The following is a 21,478-nucleotide window of genomic DNA, read 5'->3' as shown; positions in this document are numbered from 1 at the left end:
TTTTTTTTTTAGCTCTTTTTCTTCCCCCATGACTTCTTCTTCTGTTACTTTGGCATTGAGCTTGGCCCTATGATTTTTAGGTAGTACCTGCTTTATCCAGATCTTGAGGTAGTCTTCTATCTGCTGCTCGTCAGCCCTTATATGATCAGTATACAAGTTCTCGAAAAAGCTACAAAACGCCCTCCTGATCTCTGCTTCCTCTGTGCTTGGATCAACTTGATTTTCCTCCTGTGTGCTTAGGATCATGTTTCAGCTTTGTTCTGTCTTAATTTTCCAAGCTAAGATTTTGCTACAACCCTCGCCGTAGTGATAGTGAGCAAGTTTACTAGCCTCCCACTTGTCTTTAATTTTAGCTTCTAGAATGTCAGTGAGCCCATCCTTTAACTTGTTCCTTTCCATTTCTAGCTTTTCCTTTTTATGTGCAATATTCTCCTCATCCAATCTCTTTTCTAAGGCTAGAATTCCCCTTTCTAACTCACTAATCCTGTTCTTAAACTTCTTATGCCTGTAGGCTCCTAGACTGGTTAAATTCCCCCTTATTACGGCCTTATATGCATCCCACTGCACCTCCCTTGATGTCTCATTTGTATGTACTGTAAAAAAAGGACTGTGTTTCAACTCTCAAATTTTCTACTATCTCGGAGTCTAGAAGCAGATTTCTGTCCAAAGTCCATCTAGGAATATCTTGTGTCTTTTGCAGGCACACCTCCATCTGCACTGCCGAAAAGATGTGCCGGGAAATGTTCTACCCTCTTCACTTTGCTACATAAAGTCTTATCTACTAGAAAGTAATCAATTCTTGACAAGTGACCCAGTTTTTTATTCTTGAATGTAAACTTATGAGACTTTACTCCCTTTTCTCGCCAAATATCTATCAAGCCTAAGTCTTCTAAATAAAGCTTTAAGCAACTCCTCATTCTAGGCAGAATTACGATGTTCCTGACTGGTAGCATATCTTTCCTAGGATCTATGACCAAATTAAAATCGGCTCCAATTATAACTTGCGCGGAAGCATTCAAAAGATATATATACAATGCCTGCATTGCGGTAGGGTCGTCAAAATTTGGACCATAGTATCCAACTATTACGTAGCTACCCCCGCTCATGCGTACTTTTGCTACGGTCCATCTCCCCTTCGAGTCACTACTGGATGATTCTATTGTCGCATTCGCTGATCTCTTAAAAAGAATACTCACTCCCTTAACACAGCAAGCCTGATCTGTGCATGTATAGGCATCCACCCACCTTTGCTTCTTTAACATTTTTCCCACTCTATTTTTAGGAGGTGCGTTTCTTGAAGAATTATTATATCACACTTTAAGTTTTTTAGGTATTCAAATAGTCTGTGCCTTCTACTTCTGACCCTCAAACCATTTACATTCCATGGTAGAATGTTAATTCCCATAATCTACGATAATGATCTTTTACTGTATCTTCTGTTTTTGCACAAGTCGGACCATTTATTTGTGATTTGTTTCCCCCTATATGCTCCCACTCCCTCTGTGAACTTATTCTTTATATTGTGATCCCTTCCCCCTTCCCTCCACCTGTCCCTCACCCTCCCATGGAGAAACCTCCCTATGTCTCTTTGGCGATGTATCTCGCCAATTTGATCCAGGCTCTACAGGCTATTCTTTACACTTTTTGCGCCTTGATTCTGACTATTAAGGAATCTAGGGCCAGATGTAGGTGGCTAAATACCGGTTGGTAACGCCGAAATTCTGTAAATTTCAGCGTTACTGACCGGTATTTAGCCATTCCTAATGTAGGTAATTAATCGGTAAATAAGGAATCGGTAAATACCGATTCCTTATTGCCCTTGCATATAAGGAATCGGTAATACCGATTCCTTAAATGCAATGTAGGAAGCACATTAAAGAGTGCTTTTGAGCCTTAAGAAATCGGTAATTACCGCCAGCTTCAAGTTGGTGGTAATTACCGATTTCCTTTAAAAAATCACTTTTTTGTTTTTTGTTAAGTGCCATGTGGCACACATTCATGTCCTTAGGGCATGTATGTGTGCCACATGTGCACACATGCACATTTCAGGGGTGCAACAGGGTGTCCTTTTGACACCCTGGCACCCTTGAAAGTGCTCCCGCTATTAGCGATTCGGTAATACCGAATCGCTAATAGTGAATGTCTTCACATTCATTCCTATGGGCCTCCAAGCCCATAGAAATGAATGGGTAGGTATCCCTTATTACCGAATCTCAATTACTGTGTCAGTAATAAGGAATGTTAAGGATTCGGTATTTTTTACTGAATCTTTACCTACATAGGAAATACCGATTTCTTAATAGCGAATCGGTAAAATTCGCTATTAAGAAATCTGTATTTCAGATTTATCTACATCTGGCCCCTACTTCCTTGGGTTCTCTCAAATTATGCATCTGGTTGCCCCACATTATTCTCAGGGATGCAGAGAATTGCGTCTGTACTGTCGCTCCCAGAGATCTCAACTCCTGCATAAATTGCCCTAGTTCACACTGCCTATCCAGGGTTGCTTTGGAGACGTCTGATCTTATTCTGAAGGCCCAATCATCCTTTGTGTGGGAACCAGCTCTTATTGCCTCACTCAGGATTCTCTCTTTTAAGGTATATGTTCTAAAGTTGATCAGGATCTTCCTCGGGTTCTTCCTAGGTTAACCTTTACCAAACGGATCCCTGTGTACCCTCTGTATGTCCTCAGCCAGTGCCTTTGTTTCGAGCCACGGAAAGAAAGTGTAATCACATAACCTTTGATGTCATCACCCTCTTGTCCCTCCAGAACATTTAAGACTCTTAAATTGTTGCATCTTACCTGATTTTCCATTGACTCTATTTTCCCCCTGAGATCCTTTGCACTTTCTTTCAGAGCCGATACCTCCACCTACATTCAACCCCACACTCTTACCTATCTCCTCCACTGTAGATTCCACTACGCTAATATGTTCCATTATGGAGTTGATTTTGGTTTCCAATACTGCGCAGGCTCCCTGAATCCTGTGTTTTTTATTTTTTTCTGAGGTGGCAAAATTCTTCCTCATTTCTGAAATCAGAGATTCAGTTAAGCTATCTGTACCCCTTGCTCATTCTACATTACTCTCAACCCGTGGGTGAGATTTCCCACCTTTCTCTGTGGACAGCAGAAGGGGCTCCTCCCCTGTGGCTCCGATCACTTCAAGAACATGAAATCTGTTATTACTGGTCGGAAAATCACTGGGCTAATCTCCGTCATTGCTGGTTTACTTCCTTTTTTACTCTGCTCTCCTTTGGTTGCTGTTATTTCACTTGGGAGTGTTTGTTTAACTATGAAGTATGATCAGAGGGAGGGGGTGATTTTTACCTTTGAACCTGTTGCTCTTGCCCTAGTTGAAGCTAGGGTGGGGACTGGGGCTTGAGGGGGGTAGCCAGCTTTTTACTTTTGTCACTGCTTTGTATTGTGGAGGTGGTTACAGTGATAACAAGATTCTTGACTGGTTCTGGGGCAATTGCAAGACTTGCTGCCAGACTCCTGCTCCTCAGGCAGTATCTTAACCCCCTATTCACCGTGGAGTCCTGCGTCTGCTTTCTCGAAGTCTCTAAATGGCTTATACCTACTCCTGGCTTTCTCCCCCCCCTCAGCCTGCGCACTTACCATAGTTTGCTGCCCTCTGCTTCTGTGCTCTGGTCTACCGTACTATCCTTTCCTCACAGCCTTCTCTTTCCTGGGCGCCGTAGCTGGTCCTACTCCCACAGCCTCTCTGTTTACTTGAATGTTTTGGCCATTGCCGCCGGGGCTGACCTGAGCTTTCCCCCAGAAGGAGACCCGGGAGGCTGCTTTCCTGCTGGAACGCAGCACTAGCACCGCCTGTGCCCACACCGTGCCGGGCGGCGCTCCGCGGCTGAAAGACTGTACCGGTCTCTCTACTGCGACTCTGACTACGACTCTGATCTCACCACTCGGCTCCATGCTGCCACATGGCTATGAGTGTGAGGAGGTCCCATCCTGCTCAGGGGTGAGACAAGAGAGCATGAGATATCTACCTAACTGTTAGTTTGAGGATTGTAATGCTATGGCTGCCATATGGTTGTGGGCTGGGGGTGTGTTTCATCCTGCTCAGCTATGGGACAAGAGGGCCTGGTGGGAGTTGCGGTGCTGGCTTCCCCCTCACAAACACCCCTCCCTGTTAAGATGGCTACCTACCTGTTAGTTTGAGGATTGCAATGCTATGACTGCCACATGGTTGTGGGGTGGGGGTGTTCCGTCCTGCTCATCTGTGGGACAAGAGGGCCTGGTGGGAGTTGTGGTGCTGGCTACCCACCCACAAACACCCAACCCTGTTAAGATGGCTACCTACCTGTTAGGTGAAGGCGAGCAATGCAATGGCTGCCACATGGTTGGGGGAATGGGGGGTGTGTTCCATCCTGCTCAGCTGTGGGACAAGAGGGCCTGGTGAGAGTTGTAGTGCTAGCTTTCCACCCACAAACACCCCTCCCTGTTATGATGGCTACATACCTGTTAGGTGAAGGTGAGCAATGCAATGGCTGCCACATGGTTGGATTGGGGGTGTGTTTCATCCTGCTCAACTGTGGGACAAGAGGGCCTGGTGGGTGTTGTAGTGCTGGCTTCCCACCCACAAAGAACCCTCCCTGTTGAGATGGCTACCTACCTGTTAAGTGAAGGTGAGCAATGCTATGGCTGCTACATGGTTGGGAGGGTGTTCCATGCTGCTCAGCTGTGGGACAAGAGGGCCTGGTGGGAGTTGTAGTGATGGCTGCTTGTACACATGCTACCCTGGAAATGTTCTAGCTAGATTTGGGGTGATTCAGAGGGAGTAAATGTTACACCTGTGAGACATGTGTTTGGAAGAGTGTGTTGCACTTAAGTGCATTTATGTCTAGGAAGTGTAGCTTTCTAGTTGTGCAAGACAGTACATAGCAGTGTAATGAGAGACAGTTCTTGTGACGTACCAGCCTCAAATCCCCTGGATATGGTATGACAAGCTCCTTCTCCTCCCATTTGGTGAATGTTAGTGGTGGAATGGGAGGGCCACCGCCAATCCTCTGAGCCAGCTCATGGTTCTTGTTGGCACGCTCTTTCACCCGGGTCTTGATGTAATACCACCTCCTCCAGATCTCCTTCTGGGTGTGCGGGAACCGTGGAACGATTATCTGCTTTTCTTGATGTTACGTGGGATCCGACCGCCGCGGTGGGATTTTACTAGCAGTGCATCATAATCTGACTGCCGGTTTTCTCGCGGGACCTGCGGAAGGTTAATTTCCGATGCCATGGCAGTCGGAATGGTTTTCTGATCGCCATCGTAATCGACCCCTAAGTCCTTGAGTCCTGTAATGGCTGCCAGCAACATTTATCTCATGTTGCTGGCAGCCAATCAGAGTGCTTGCTCCCGCAGGAGTCTGACTCCTGCGGGAGGGAGATGGCCTAAGGGAATAAAGTGCCCTGGGCCAATCAGAATGCTCTTTTTTTTATTGGCGCTCCCGTAAGACTCTTGTTGGAGACCCCCAGACCCAACCGTCCAAATATGCAATTATTTTGAAACCTCAATTTCTCAAAAACTACTGGAAATTATGAAAAGCACAATCTACTGTCAAATTCGGTGTAATTGTGTTCAGCAGTTTTTGCAGCAATGCCTCTTAAAGAAGTCTAAGGAAAATGCATGGGAATTTAGCATTTTGAGACACCCCCTTTTTCTCCCCCCGCTTGACAAATGGTGCAAAGTTATTAGCAACACAAAAAACGCATGTCCTGTGGAAACTCTGACCTAACTATAACTACCCAGTGGCGAGTGACAACGGGATATATATATATATATATATATTCGCCAATCCAACAAGAAGGGGTAACGTTGTTGTACCAAGTGTTAAAGATTAAATTCAAGAGGGCATGCGTCAGTTAAATGATCATATATGCTATGAGAGGGTTCCTAAAGAAAACATTGGTAACTCGAATACTTTGTATTTGGAAATGTTGAAAACATGGCATAAACAGGGTATTTTAGAGTGGGACGAATATGCATATCTAATGATTCAATCGCCTAAGATGGCGTTAATGTACTTATTGCCAAAACTTCACAAGAATCCACTGCGACCACCAGGAAAGCCAATTGTGTCATCAATAGGCTCACTATTAGAGCATACCTCTAAGTATATTGATTATTCTTGCGGCCTCATGTAGAGATGTTACCGTCCTACATAAAGGATAGCAAAGATTTTCTCAATAAAATTCGAGATGTGACCTGGCAAGATGACTTTCTTTTAATGACCTCAGACGTGTGCAGTTTGTACACCTCGATTAAACATGCAGATGGCATTCGAGCGTGTAGGCCTTTTCTGAAAGCTCACTCTATTTCCTTTTTGCAACACACTGAAGTCCTATTGACCATGATTGAGTTCTGTCTAGAAAATATTTTTTTTATTTTGAAAGATATTTTTTATAGGCAGAAACAAGGGACTGCCATGGGCTCCTGTTTTGCTCCCAGGTATGCCAACCCCTTTTTGGGGATGTGGGAGTAGAAGGTGCCAAAGGTCTTCAAAGAATATAGTGACCATATTAAAGTCTGGTTAACCTATATTGATGACTTTTTTATTGTATGGCAAGGTACCCAGGAACAAGCTTCAAGTTTTATTTCCTTACTTAATACAAATGATGTGAATTTGAGGGGAACATCAATTGAATAAGCATTGAGTTTTTGGACTTACAGGTTATTGTTGAGAACAATCATTTAAGATCTCGATTGTTCCGAAAGGAAATGGCAGGGAATACACTGCTTCATGCAAATAGTAGTCATCAAGCAAATCTAATTCAGAGCATTCCATACGGTGAGTTCCTTCAGGCTCGAAGGAACTGCAGCTCTGATATACATTACTTGAGGGAATGTGAGCGTATGACAGCCAGATTTAGTGATCGGGGCTATACTAACAGTGTCATTCAAGCAGCATGCAACAAGGCCACTAGTTTGTCACGTGAAATAATGTTGGCTCCCAAGCGGGAGGTGGATAGTCCCAATGTCAATGTAATCAGGTATATTTCCACCTACAATACAATTTCCAGTGACCAGAGAAGAAGTCTCACTAAACATTGGGCAATTTTGAGAACTGAGCCTACATTAAATGAAGTGTTAACAGAGCACCCTAATATCACCTATAGGTGAGGGAACTCGCTACGTGATAAACTGTATATGAATGAGATTTCTCTGGCCAAGCAATCTGGAAACATTGCACAGGGTTTTTACACCTGCATGTCTTGCAAAGCATGCAAGTACAGTTATAACATCAAGAAGGTCTATTATCTAGTTACTAATGTAGAAAATGTCATTGAGAAACATGTGGCCTGTCTTTCTGACTTTTGTGTGTATGTTCTACTATGCCCCTGTTCAAAAAGTTATGTGGGAAGCACAATGATTCCCTAAAATAAAACAAATTTGGGAACACATGCGTGCAATCCAGAATAAAGATAAAGCCTATCCTGTGGAACGTCACTTTAAGGAGGACCAATCTTTTGCGTTGACCGCATCCCACAGAACATTCGCGGAGGTGACAGGATTCGCAAATTAAGGTACCTAGAATCAAGATATATACAAGAATTGGATACGAGAGTCCCTCAGGGTTTGAATTCTGAGGAAGAATTGTCTTGGTTTTTGGGAGAATAAGTGTTGGCACTCTCAGAGGGGTATTTAAACTGTATAAATTGTTTTGGGCCTTGAGAGTAGCATCGTCCCCTATTGGAGATTATGCCTATTCTATAGAATTAGCTTGTTCTTATTCTCTTTAATTCTTCTTCTTCTTTCTCTTTCTTCTTTTTCATCGTGTCTGTAAACTATGTGAGATTCATGATGTACTATGGGATGTGATGTTAATTATAGTATACAGTAGGAAAATCCAAGCAGTGTACCTCTGCTTAAACTGGCTTCGTTTTTGAACTTGTTGAATTATTCAATATGTTTTTATTTATTTGGCTAGTATTGAGCCCATTTCCTAGAGGGCTTTATTGTGAAAATATATTCTTTATGCTCTCTTACAGATTAGATCCTGATGGGAAGAACCGAGTCTCAAGAAAACAGTAAAACAAAGTGAAAAATGAAGGAAAGGGGTCAGGGTAGAAACACCCTGACCCCCCAGGCCTACTCAGGGGGTCCCAAAATGACCCCCAGGGCCAAAAAAAGCATTTTTTTTTTTAATTTCAGCGGAATTTGCGTTTTGAACGCAAATCCCGACGATTTTAAAAAAAAAATGAAGTGCAGCCAGACTGGTTTTAACACTTTGTATTCAAACACGTATTTATTTGAAAATTGCACTGTCACTTTAACACTGCTGAAAAAAATGTTTAAAAAAATGGTACAAAAACAGTGAGATGACTTGCTAACGTGTCATGTGATCAAGGCTCCCTGGAGACGAAACGCGTAATGGCTGACAGAGCTTGGGGAAAATAAATCAGATTCTGTGCACTTACTTGTGGTCCATGCTCCATTTTTTTTTTTTTTTTTTTTTTTTTTATAAAACCTTTATTTCTTCAAGAATCTGGACACAGCTATTCAGCCGACAACCCGGAGGCTCGGCAGCTTCGGTAGGAGAGGACAAAGAAGCGTCCACAGTGCATTGAAGGAGCAGTGAAAAGGTTCCATTTTTAAATAATTACAAACACACAACAAACCCCAGCAAGGCAACAACACTGAATACCCACGGTGTTAGCCCCTCAGGGGGGAGCCGGACCCCAATCGTCTAACAGTTACAGTACTGTGAAAAGAGGAAAACGGGGGGAACGCAGAGGCCCAAGAAGTCAATTAACCATCACATCTGCATACTAAGCTGGAAAGAAGATCAAGAAGAAAGCTGTTCCTCGGGGGGATCCAGATCAGGGGCAAGACATATTCCCCCCCTGTATTGATTCCACCTCCCCCAGATGGCATGCCACTTCCGAGGGCGGCCTCTAGCGCAATAGACTGTCTTCTCCCTGAGCATGCTCCAGTCCATATTTTCTTTCCACGCGGTTAACGTGGGGGGCCCCGCGGAACCCCACAAGCGCGCGATGTCCCTCTTAGCAACCATGTTACCCAGAGTCACCCACTGGGTTTGCACCTCATCATGATCAGTGGGCCCCCAGACATTCAGGAGACAACACCGCGCTTCCGGCTGCATAGCAATGCCCGTCACCTCCCCCATCACCGCATGGACTCGCCTCCAAAATTCCGTGATGACACCACATTCCCAAATGATATGGAGGAAATTACCCACCATACCACATCCCCTCCTGCATAGGCCTTCCTCAGAGAATCCCATATGAACCAGTCGCGGCCCCGTCACATACACTCGATGCAATATCTTGAGCTGCACCAGCCTCAGACGCGACGAGATCGCAACCTCCTTAGGAGAGGAAACAGCAGACTGCCAGTCCTCATCATCCAACTCGAGTCCGTCCCTGGTCCACTGGTCCCGCAGCCCCAGAAGCATATCAGCCCGAACATTTATCAGTTTCTTGTAGATGAGCGAGGTCGTGCTCTCTGGCATATGGCCATCAAGGATCCGGTCCTCCAAAGGAGAGGACTCAGGCACCCTCTCACCCTCCACAAGGACTGACCGCAGGGCATGACGCACCTGAGCATATCGGAAAAACTCGGATGCCCCCAACTCATACTCTTTCTGCAACTCTTCAAAGGACTTCACCCTCCCCTTAATCAGCACATCTCCAACCCTGGAGATGCCGATCAAGTCCCATTTATCAAACCCTTTCGTATGCCAAAGCCTACCCAACCTTTCAGATTCAAACAACGGGGTAGCTAGGGTGAGCCTATCCTTCCAGCCCAGAGAGTCAGTCGCCATCTTCCATACACGCACCGCCACCCCAGTGGGCCCCGTGAGGGACGAGTCGAGGGACCGCGAATACAATGCCCTAAGATAGTTCCCACCACGCAGCAACCATCTGTCCATGGCATAACCAGGGCTGAGAGCCGGGCCATAAAGACCATGGTTAATCGCGGACAACTGGGTGGCCCAGTAATAGCGTCGGATGTCTGGAAGAGCGATACCCCCGTCATACCACGGAAGCGTCAATTTAGCAATCGCTATCCGCGGCCGCCCATCCCACAACAACGTTCGTTGGAGGCTTTCGACCTCCCGAAAGTACCTGGCCGGCACCCAATCCAGAGTATTCTGCAATGCGTAGAGGAACCGAGGAAGGGACATCATTTTGAACAAGGCAGCGCGCCCGACGAGGGAGAGCGGCAACCTCCGCCAGCCCTCAACATCCCGCCGCAGGCGCGCCAGGGGGGGGAGCAGGTTTCTCTCATACCGCAAAGCGGGGTCCATGGAGATAAAGATCTCCAGATACATGAAGCCCTGCTGAGCAATCTGGATCGAACAAGTTCGCGGGACCGGTGGAACCTCACCACTAAGGACGTATAAATACGATTTACTCCAGTTGATGACGAGACCCGAGTTCCTACCGAAAGATGTAAGAACGTCACAAACCACTATGAATGAATTCTTGGGCGAGGCAAGATACAACAGGATGTCGTCAGCATATAGCGAAATGCGATCCTCGTGTTCGGGCGACCAGCGAAGGCCACGTATGTCTGGATGCCATCGTATCCACGCCGCCAGCGGTTCAAGGGCAAGGGCGAACATCAGAGGCGACAGGGGGCAGCCCTGCCGAGTCCCCCTCCCAAGCCGGAACGGAGTCGATGCTCGGCCATTTACCACCACACTCGCAAGGGGTCCCTCATACAGCAACCTCACCCAACTCACAAAACCAGGGCCAAAGCCGAACTTGGCTAGCACAGCCCACAAATACTCCCATTCCACTGTATCAAAGGCCATCGTGGCATCAAGAGACGCCACAATAGCCGGTTCTCGCAGCGTGCCAGCCCTGGCGATCACACCATGAAGGCGCCGAAGGTTTAACGCGGTGTTGCGATGCGGAATAAAACCGGATTGATCCGGGTGAATCAAGTCTCCGAGTACCCTGACCAATCGGCCCGCCAGGATTTTAGCCAGAATCTTCGGCTCGGCGTTGAGGAGTGAGATGGGCCTATATGAGGCACACTTATCTCGGGGTTTACCATCTTTGTGTATCACAACAATTGTCGCCAGCCTCTGGTCCAACGGGAGGGTCCCACTCCCCCGCGCCTCCACGAACATGGCGCGCAGGTGAGGGGCTACCCTATCCGGGAACAGCTTATACAGGTCAACCGGCAAGCCATTCGGGCCCGAGGCCTTGCCCAGGTTCAGCGCGCGAATAGCTCCCCCCACCTCATCGACCGTTATGTCTCCATCAAGATCATCTCTATCTACATCAGAGAGACAGGGCAGAGCGATATCCCTCAAGAGGTCACGCGAGTCCTCGGGCGGCCTATCCGACACTGAGGCATAAACCTTACAGAAATAGTCCGAGAAAGACTGTACAATCCCCTCAGGTTCCACAATCACCTCTCCCCCCTCTCCCGTCAACTCCGGCACTACTCTATTAACCCTTTCTTTTTTATCCAGCCAAGCTAGGAGCTTCCCGGCCTTGTCACCAACATCATACAGGCGGCCCTGCTGTTCCCTACTGAGGGTCTTAGCGGCATTTGTCACAAGGTCCTTATACTCGGCTTGCTTCAATCTCAGCTCATGCAGTGAGGCCGCTGTTACCTCCTCCTCTAACGCTCCCTCCAAAGCCCCGATCTCCTCCTCCACTTGCATAACCTCGCCATCTCTCCGCCGCTTGGCCGCCACTACAAGTGAGAGGGCCTCCCCTCGCAGCACGGTCTTAAATGCTTCCCACAACGACACAGCCGAGTCCACGGACCCATGATTGTCCTTGAAGAAATTATCCACTGTCTTCACCAGTGCGTTGCGCATCTTAGAATCTCGAAAGTACCAGGGGTTAATAGGAGCCACCCTTCCCCCTCCCTCGCGGCTTATGTCCAGCCTGACCCACACTGGCGAATGATCTGATATGCCACGCGCCATGTGCCTGACCTCAGACACCAGTGGGGCGTGCACAGCCAAAGTGAGCAGGTAGTCAATCCTAGAGAGGCTACCATGCGCCCCGGAGTGGAAGGTGTATTGACGCTGTGTGGGGTGCCGGAGCCTCCAGCAATCTATCAGGCCGAGTGTGTCTAGTAAGTCTGGGAGCCACTTCTGAGCCCCCCCAGTGTCTCTGGGCGGGTACCTATCCAGCAGCCCAGAGCCGACAGCATTGAAATCCCCCCCCACCACTAGCATACCTCCCGGGAGATCCAGCAAGGCCCTACCCAGATCTGTAAACGTGGAGGCCTGCAGGGCTGGAGGGACATAAACCGAAACCAAAACCAAAGTTCTACCTTCCCACCTCCCCGCCACCGCCACAAACTTCCCCCTATCGTCAACAATTGTGGAGTCCACCTCAAATGGTAGCGAGGCCCTGACTAGGATGCCCACACCCCTGGACCCGGAGGAAAATCCCGAATGAGCTATGAATTTATAACCCTTCCTATTAAGAGCATAACACGTATTACCTATGAGGTGTGTCTCCTGCAGTAGGGCAACATCTGGCATTGACCGTTTCAAGTGTTGCAAAACTATCCCGCGCTTAATGCGATCTCCCAAACCATTAACATTCCAGCTAATAACACTTAAACCTCTACCCCCCATCCCCAAACACAAAGAGGCCCACCCCCCACCCGAAGAGCCACCATGGAACAATCCCGAGAATGATCATTACGCCTTGCAGAAACAAACCCCCCAACAACAAACCCAAAGTCCCAACCATCCCCCCCACCCTGCACCCCTGCTGCAGCTTACAAAGCCCCCCCAACTTGCAGCGTGCCTGTCGCCCTACCAAACCCAAATCTACAAAAAGTACCCTAAGGGAGGAAAGAGCTCCCCTCGTCCTCCCGCAACCCTCCGCATTTACTGCACTCTATTCAAGTCATTAGATAAAGTCAAATCGAGTCAGACCAGCTCTGAAAACATCACCCTTGCCCATCCCGGCCACTGTCCCCATCCGCGGCAGTGTCCTCTCCCGTCCGTCGTCGGGGCAAAGCGTCCAGCCATTCATCGGCCATGGCGGGAGACTCAAAAAAGAATGTCCGGTCTTCGTACACCACACGTAATCTGGCAGGGAAGAGCATGGCATACTTCAGATCCCTCTCCCGAAGGCGCCTCTTCACCCCCAGAAAGCCCTGTCTCTGCCTCTGCACCTGCTGGATGAAATCAGGATAGAAATTCACCGACGCGTTCTGGAAGGGGACCGGGCCCGTTACCCTCGATGCTTGCAGGATAGCGTCCCGATCTCGAAAATGAAAGAGCCAGGCGACGATCGGCCTCGGCGGGGCTCCCACCCTGGGCTTCCCACCCGGCACTCTGTGGGCCCTTTCAACCGCGAAGAACTTCCCAAGACCCTTAGGCTGCAGGTGGTTAAGCACCAAATCCTCCACGAGCAGGTCAACCGAAGCCTCATCCGAGGACTCCGGGACCCCGATAACGCGCACGTTGTTGCGCCTGGCCCGGCTCTCAAAGTCCTCCAGCCGACGGGCGGCGAGATCACTCTCGGTCCTCAGCTTACGAACCTCGGTCTGCAGTTCCGAAACCTCATCGGCGAGGCCCGTGGTCTTGAGGTCCAGGGTTTTAACCCGTTCGTTGGTTTTGCCCAAATCTGCACGGATCAGGTTAACGTCCACCAAGATGGTATCCACTTTATGCGCCAGGGCATCAAATTGTCTCCCAATCGAGGTCTGCATCCCCTCGAGCGCCCCCATGACATCCTGCAGCGAGAGCTCCGGGGCCAGGGGCGAGACCTCCTTCTGGGTATCCGGCGACTGGCTCGACCCACTCGGTGACCCCTTCTGCAGAGCATAGCGGTCCATATTATTAGCTTGAGAATAGGCTCCCCGCCTGGTTGACTTAGGCTTCAGCCGATCCACCTCTGCTTTGCCCGACATGGTTGGCACCAAGCAGTTCGGTTCCGATAAGACGTCCCTCTCTCAGCAAGAGGAATCAGGAGTGATCAGGTCTGCAGTGGGCCGCCAGAGTAGCATGTAGAGCGTCCAAAGGAAAATAAAGCCACCAAGGGCTCTCCAGGGGCAGGGCAGACAAAGGGAGAGAAAGTGAAAGTGAAAGGACGGGGACCTCCATCCGACAGTTCACACCTCGCCTGGCCGCTGTTGTTCAACTAGAGGTCGGGCATCCTGCCAACTCCAGCCCCTGGCATCCCTCGGAGATAGGCCGCAATCTTCCGCCATGCATAACTCCGGTTCCCGGTGGGCGATCCGACCTCGGGTAGCATCAATCGCCTCCCTGACAAGTCATCTACACGATGCCATGCATGCAGACAGGATTAGAGACAGGATAGTCGACGGAGGGCGCGAGGGTCTCGGGAGCTCAGAGCTCACGCGGCCATCTTGGTCAAGCGCTAGGCTCCTCCCTCCATGCTCCATTTGTTGACGAGTTGCAGTCGCTGTGCAGTGGAGTTTCCTGGATATTTAAAACTGTTTTTCGTCTTCTCCGATTGTACACGGACCCCCCTTCCAGTTTGGGCTGGTGACACGCAAAGAGGACGCCGTCTGTTAACAGACATCAATTTTCCACAAATCCAGGAGGATTTCAATGTGTCCAGCCACCCAGCATCGCCACGCAACGCGGATACCTACGGAGTAAGCAAGGCGAGACGGACTCGAGTCGGAGGACCCGAGGAGGAGTGTCAGAAGCTGAAGGTAGGACTGCCAGAAAACACGCAAACGCTGGGTAGAAGGGTGAGCCAAAACACTGGATAACGACTTTGCGAATACACTTTAATTGTGCAAGGAATTCGTTTTTTGTGTTAAAGTTAATATTAAGAATCCCCAAGTAATGTCGGCCGACACGTTGAGAGACCGTGAGACTGCTGCGGCCGAAATGTTTAATGACACAAATGTGCCGCCCACAAACTACATAGCCCAGAATGCAACAACCGGAGCTAAGAACACAACTCTCTGTGATAAATATCGAATCCTGGAAAAGCTCATGAAGAGCGAACAAAGTAAATGGTGGGAGGGACGCTCCCTCCAACGATATTTGGATGTCAGGCAAATACCAAGAGGCCTGCGTATACTAATTGTGCCTAGCTATGAATCGCCAGCCCCCCAAATGATGAAGGAATGGGCAGAAACAGACCTAGAAACGTCCAGAAGACTGGTAATTCTGCTGGTCAAATACGCTGAATCTGACCGCCAAAAATTACAAGAGCAAATATATGCCCTAAATGAGGAAATAACAGCAATGGGACAGAGTGATGAGGAGAAAAAACTGAGAACAGACATGACACTACACTTGAAAAAAGAAGAGGAGAAAATACGGGAGCGGAAAACATATCAATATCACCGGGATAAGGCTGTTTACGAATGTGGGCGCATCTTCACTTTCGCTAAAAAAAATTGAAAATATCAAGATATCAAAATTTAGTGGTGCCCCTAAAACTCTATCGAGGGGCAACACAGGATCAAAACAAGTTGAATCATCCACATCTGAATTAAGCTCAGCAGTTGAAAGTGAAACAGAAGGTGATATCCGTGACAAAAGAGTTCCAATCGCGTTCTCACTCGTGGAAGAATTGGATTTTTTAGTAGAGGAGCGAAATCAAACATTGCGACCCAAAAGTCAACAAGCAAAACCAACACCTACAAACGCCGAGATAGGAGAAGGGCAAAGCAAAGGAGAAACCACCAGGCGATACCAAACATGCCGGTGGAATCGCAAGTAATCACAGAACAACCCAACTTGAGTAATATCACAGTAATTGTAATTGTAATTGTAATGAGATTTCTAGAGCGCATGGCTGCCCTTGAGCGTCCCAGCGCTAAAAGATGCACCAGAGAGATCAGCCGATTGCGGAGCAGAAGGTAATGGGAACAGCCATGTCTTTAGTAACTTTCAGAAAGGCAGCAGATTGTGTTGGGCCCGAAGGTCAAGCGGGAGGGTGTTCCACAGCTTGGACGCATGATAGGAAAAGCGCCGGCCTCCGGAGCGAGCTTTCTTTATCCTGGGAATTTGGGTTAGATGGGCGTTCGAAGATCGGAGAGTTCTAGACGTGGTATGCGGGACAACAAGGTCCTTAAGGATTGACGGGGCTTTTCCCTGAAGGATTTTGTGTTGGTCAGGCACAAGGCCTTGAAATGCACCCTTTGCTCAGCGGGCAACCAATGTAATGCTCTAATCGCTGGTTTAGCAGAGCAGCGGATCTTAGTGTTGGTAAGAATCCGAGCAGCAGCGTTTTGCACAACCTGTAGCCTGGCTGTAACTTTCTTAGGTGCGCCGAGATATAGAGCATTACCATTCTGGACAAGATGAGACCCTGTAAGAGAAGTTTTCTTGACTGAAAAGGGAGCAGGGGAAGGATCTTGCGGGTGGTACGTAGGAGACCAAGGCAGGTTCCAGCAGTTTTTCTTGCCTGGGTGTTTAGGGTAAGATTGTGGTCGAGCCAAATCCCCAAGCTTTTGATTTCGGCTTTGGGGGTTGGGGGCGGGCCCATGCATGGGGGCCACAGAGACTCCGGGCGGAAATGGGACTGGTTGCCCATCACCATTATCTCCGTTTTGTTGCTGTTGAGTTTTAGGTGGGATGAGTTCATCCAGCTGGCTATGTCCCCCAGGCAGGAATAGAGATCGATGGTGGGATTATCCTGCCGGCTGAGGGAGACAACCAGCTGGGTGTCATCCGCGTAGGTCAGGAGTTTGATACCATACGGGATGACAATCCCTTCCAGTGGCGACATATACACGTTGAAGAGCGTCGGGCTCAATGAGGAGCCCTGAGGCACTCCGCAACGTATAGGAGTCTCCCTGGAGATGAAGTCACCCTCCGCCACCTGGAAAGAGCGGTTGTGAAGATAGGATTTTAGCCACGACAGGGCCGGCCCCGAGATACCAAGGTCACTGAGCCGCTGAGCCAAAATACTGTGGTTGACGGTGTCGAATGCCGCGCTGAGGTCCAGAAGGATCACTGCCACTGATCCTCCTGCGTCAATGATCTTCCTAGCCTCCTCGACAACTGCCACCATCGCTGTTTCCGTACCTTGGCCCGGGCGGAATCCTGTCTGTGATGGTTTTAGCAATTCGTTGTTTTCCAGGTAGTTTGATAGTTGGCTGTTGATAAACTTTTCAGCTATCTTGCTAACGCATGGGAGAAGGGAAATTGGCCTGAAGTTGGCAAGATAACTGGGGTCGAGATTGGGTTTTTTGATTAAGGCTTTGACTACCGCCTTCTTCCAGCTTGGCGGAACCAATCCGCTTTCTATAGAGGAATTTATCAGATTCACCATTGGTGCGAGAATGGTAGGAGCAACTTGTTTAAGGTGTCTGACTGGTGCTGGATCATGCGGGGACCCGCTTTTGCGGGATTGAAGGATGGGCCTTAGGGTTTCCTCACAGATGGGAGAGAACATATCAAGTTCTGTGTTCGGGTTCTGGGTCTGCCATGAGTGGGTAAGTGGGGGGTCATCAGGAAGAAGGGGGGGAGATGTTGGAGGATGTTTTGTATTTTTTGATCAAAAAACGTGGCTAACTCATTGCAGTGGTTGTCCGAGAAATTAAAGGAGCAGGATGGTTCTGGGGTTTTTAAAAGTTTTTTCATAATTTGGAACATTTCTCTGGACGAGCAGGATGCCTTACTAATTTTATCATTAAAGAAGGCTGTTTGAGCATTTTTGAGGGCTTTTTTGTAGTTAAGAATAGCCCGTTTATTTTCACTTTTGCTGTTGGGATCGAAATCTTTCCTCCATACTCTTTCCGCTCTCTTGCAGTTTTTCTTTAGGAAGCGTACCTCGTGTGAAAACCACGGGGAGGTGGCTTTTTTCCTGGGTTTTAGATACGTTTTTTTGGGCAGAACGGTATCAAGGGAGTTTTCAATCCAGGACATGAACTGCGCGTCTGCAGAATGAGGGTTACTTTCAAGCTGTGGCCTGGTATGCTCTAGTGCATGTTTCCATTTATCAAGGTCAAGTTTCGGCCAGGAGCGAGAGAGTCTGCCCGGTGCTTGGTTGGGAGGAGAGGAGGTCTGGATCCGCCAGCTGAAAGGGATAAGCCGGTGGTCGGTCCAGGGCACTGGTATAGGTGTTCCCACCCTGAGGTCGGAAAAATTGCAAAATATTGGATCAAGCAAGTGCCCGAGATTATGCGTGGGAAGATTGTTTTGTAAGTGAAGTTGGTGGGCTGCAAGGTCTAGGATCAGATCAGTTGCAGTGTCATCATTGCTATTGTCAAAATGGACGTTGAGATCTCCTAGAATTAGGAAGTTGGGCCGGGTGCTAGCCAAGACCACGGAGCATTCCAAGAGTGAGTTATGGAACTGTCCCATGGCTCCTGGTGGACGGTAGATGAGAACTCCTGAAAGGGAGTTACAGGGGGAGATTTGGATACTGAAGTGCGTGTTTTCACAATCCGTCATTGGGCTGTCGAGAAATGCAGTTAATAGAGACACCCTGTTAAAACTAGAGACACAAAGTATAGAATTAGATACTACAATTGATTCTTCTGTACAACCAGCCACAGCTACAAAACAATCTAATGATGAATTTAGAATGATTGTGGGGTACAGTAAACAACACAAAGAAATTAATCGTACCATTCAAAGAAATTGGCCTCTGGTCAAAAACGATCTGGTGTTGGGTCACACATTACCCACTAGACTGTCGATCACTAACAGACGTGCCCCCATCATGAAAGATAGGTTGGTTGTAAATAATCCAGTGGATCAATCAAAGGGAAACTGGCTAAGCCAAAGAAAAGGTTTTTACAGATGTAAGACCTGTAAAGCCTGTCAATATGGCATTAACACTACCACCTTCCAAACTGCATTCAGGGGGGATGAACAAAAGATCAATAAAGCACTGTCGTGCAAAATTGAATTTGTCGTATATATCCTTGAGTTCCCCTGTGAGCTTCGGTATGTGGAAAGTACCAAGCTACAGGGGCATAAGAGGATTTTACAGCACATAAGAGCAATAAAAAATCAAGACCCAGTGAACCCAGTCGCCCGACATTTCAAAGAATTCCATCAATCAGACCCTAAACATTTGAAATATTACATAAATGATTGTGTACCTTTTAACAGAAGAGGGGGCAATAGAGAGAAAGCTCTACGCAAAATGGAAACCAGATATATTTTTGAACTGGATTCCAAAAGCCCCAATGGTCTCAACATAACTGAAGACTTGTACACATGTCTAATATTACTTTAATGATGATTTTTTATGTCTGTTTTCTGTTTACATTATATGTGGGCTTCCTGATATTAAACTTTAAGTTTTAAATGTTGCAAGCAAAAAAACATTAAGAGCTACAAACGAAAGGGCTAAGGATTTCGACAATTAAGCATATCCGTTAGATACCCCCGGTCGAATAAAGTCGACATCAAGATATAGGCTTTTATCTTGTTTTAGAATACCTTGTTCTTTGGGGGGGGGGTTCACTTTAAATTCATGCTACTTTTCAACAAAGGCTTTTGTCGATTAAGTAGGGGCTATTGCACTAGCACTTTACATCCTGATTGTATAACAATTAGGATTCACACAGTGTTAACCAGGCAAGGACAACATATACAGGAACACAACAACATCCAGAGTCAGGGGCATATACCCAGATTGAGTAATAGCAACACCTAATACAATGGAGGAGATAGATGAGTACCAATATTTATTTACATTTTATAGAATGATTTTTAGACTGTATTTTATGATCAAAATTGGTGTCTAATAACTATTTATTCATGTAGATATTTATTTATTGATTTATGGAAGTACAACTCTGCAAAATGTAATCAATGGTATGACATACTCTGGTTACTTGAAATAGATGTTTGGGTATTCAAACCCTGATGGCAGATTTCTTATCCTCCCATATAGATTTTACTGGATTTCAAAATCTTTTTTTAATATCATAAATTGTATTTATAAAATGTTGCATTGAATTCGCACTGGCAAATAGTCTAGGAGCCAACATGGTTAACTGTTTGTACTGGCATGTAAACCCTGAGTGTAGATATTGCATCCTTACACATAGATTTTAATTGATTCTAAAATGAATGTTACTATCAAAAATTGAATGGATGTAAATGGCACTGAATTTGCACATTTTAAATAGACTGCGGGTTAATATTGACATTAACAGCTGACAAGACATCCAGACAAACCAAATGGGTATTTATACCATGATACAGTTCGAACCTTAATTGTCTACTCACTATACATAATGTATGTGTATATATATTTTGTATTGAACAGATACAGCCAGACTGGTTTTAACACTTTGTATTCAAACACGTATTTATTTGCAAATTGCACTGTCACTTTAACACTGATGAAAAAAATGTTGACAAAAATGGTCCAAAAACAGTCAGATGACTTGCTAATGTGTCATGTGATCAAGGCAACCCGGAGCCGAAACACGTAATGGCTGACAGAGCTTGGGGAAAATAAACCAGATTCTGTGCACGTACTTGTGGTCCGTGCTCCATTTGTTTGGGAGTTGCAGTCGCTGTGCAGTGGAGTTTCCTGGATATATATATATATTTCCAAGGAATCGACATCCGGCGGAAGAGATTGCTCGAGCCCACACGTTCAATTAAGCAGGTACGTTTATTCAAGTTGCAGACAAGGACGACGCATTTCGACCACGTCCGAGGTCTTGGTCACATGACCTACGCCTCCATTTACAACTCTTTTAGAGGTACATTTACAGATGTGCATTCACAGACATAAAGAAAATAAATGTTTTGTCACATTTAAATTATAAAAGTGCCAAAATTCATAGTTAGACAATAAAAGCAAGTAGCAGACTGAGCAATTGTGTATAGATTTGGTATTGCTTAAGGTGTCTCATGATGAGGAGTTACAGCTCGTGGCACATGTGTGTGGTCTATGTAATGAGATGCAATTCACGGGCTTGGTTCATACGTCGCTATTGTGGTATTGTCATCTAGCTTTTAAGAACAGAAAACTTGCGGGTCTAGTGCCCCATGTAATAAATGTTCCAGTGTGGAGTGAGGAATATGTCAGATCAATGTACTGATCTGATAAGATCAGCGGGCACGTTTGTGTTGTACATGAATTCTTGATCATTGGTGTAAGTGAAGGCATAGTACCCTATGGTCTACGTGAAAACAAGTGACTCGGAGTAGATGGGGGTGTCCGCCCGTGACTCCAGTGCTCATATAGTTAACACAGATGTGACATTCAGGTGACTCTCAGCTGTACTCCACTAATGCGAGGTATTTGGGAGGGCTGGGGAAAGAGCCGAGGAATGGGCAATGCTCAAATTATATCCTTAGCAGGCTGTTTCAGGACTTGAAGACTATGGAAAGCATCTTGTGTGGTGGTGCCCTTAATTCGGAATGTGATTGAGCTGCAATCCTTTTTTGTGGCAACAGAAATTTGTCATATATCATGTGCCACTATTTGCCTATTTCCGCTTTTTGACATGCAGTCTTTGTCATACTGATGGTTTCAAATCTAATTGGGAAACTATGGGGCATATTATCAAGACAGGCGATAAAATTATCGCCGCTT

Source organism: Triturus cristatus, chromosome 2_1 (genome assembly GCF_964204655.1).
Source record: "Triturus cristatus chromosome 2_1, aTriCri1.1, whole genome shotgun sequence".
NCBI lineage: Eukaryota > Metazoa > Chordata > Amphibia > Caudata > Salamandridae > Triturus > Triturus cristatus.
Note: the sequence above shows the minus strand (reverse complement) of the source record.